We start from the raw sequence: 651 nt of genomic DNA on the forward strand, positions 1-651 counted from the left end.
GAACAAAAAAAAGTGAATCTCCTAATTTATTAGTCAAGAACTTTTAATTCACCCAATTACCTCTCCCGAACGTCAAATTAGATAATAAGCTCTAAATCCGATTTCAATATCCCTATTAAAAGTCAAGTAATTTAAACATTCATTATGCTCTAGTTCTCTTAATGACTACGAAAGTATTTTGAACCTCCCGAACTCTAAAAACTTAAGTTGTGCTATCCAAATCGGATGTATAAATTAGCTCTCTAAGTGCCTAACTCATACATCAAATCATCTAATTTTTTCCCCAACAAATTAGAAGCATTAAGAATGGTACAGCACAAATAAATCATGAAAAATCACTTAAAATAAATCAACACTTCATAATTAGGTAAAATCAAAGCTCTAAAAAGACAACTACTCCATAACGAAAATTAAAGAAAGTAAAATTAAAAGTTCCATCATTTACAAATCACAAAAATAAAAAGATGAGAATAAAAATAAAAAATTCATTTTAGAGTTGTCACAATCTCCAAATTCTTTCTTCTCCTCTCATTCTTCTTGATCTCCAAATGCTTTTTCCCATAATGATTTATTGAAAATAAAACGTAAATCTAAAACTAGAAATCAAATCCTAAAGCAAAATAAAAGAAAATATAAATATATATATATATA

This window comes from Morus notabilis, unplaced genomic scaffold, assembly GCF_000414095.1.
Source record: "Morus notabilis unplaced genomic scaffold, ASM41409v2 Scaffold3075, whole genome shotgun sequence".
NCBI lineage: Eukaryota > Viridiplantae > Streptophyta > Magnoliopsida > Rosales > Moraceae > Morus > Morus notabilis.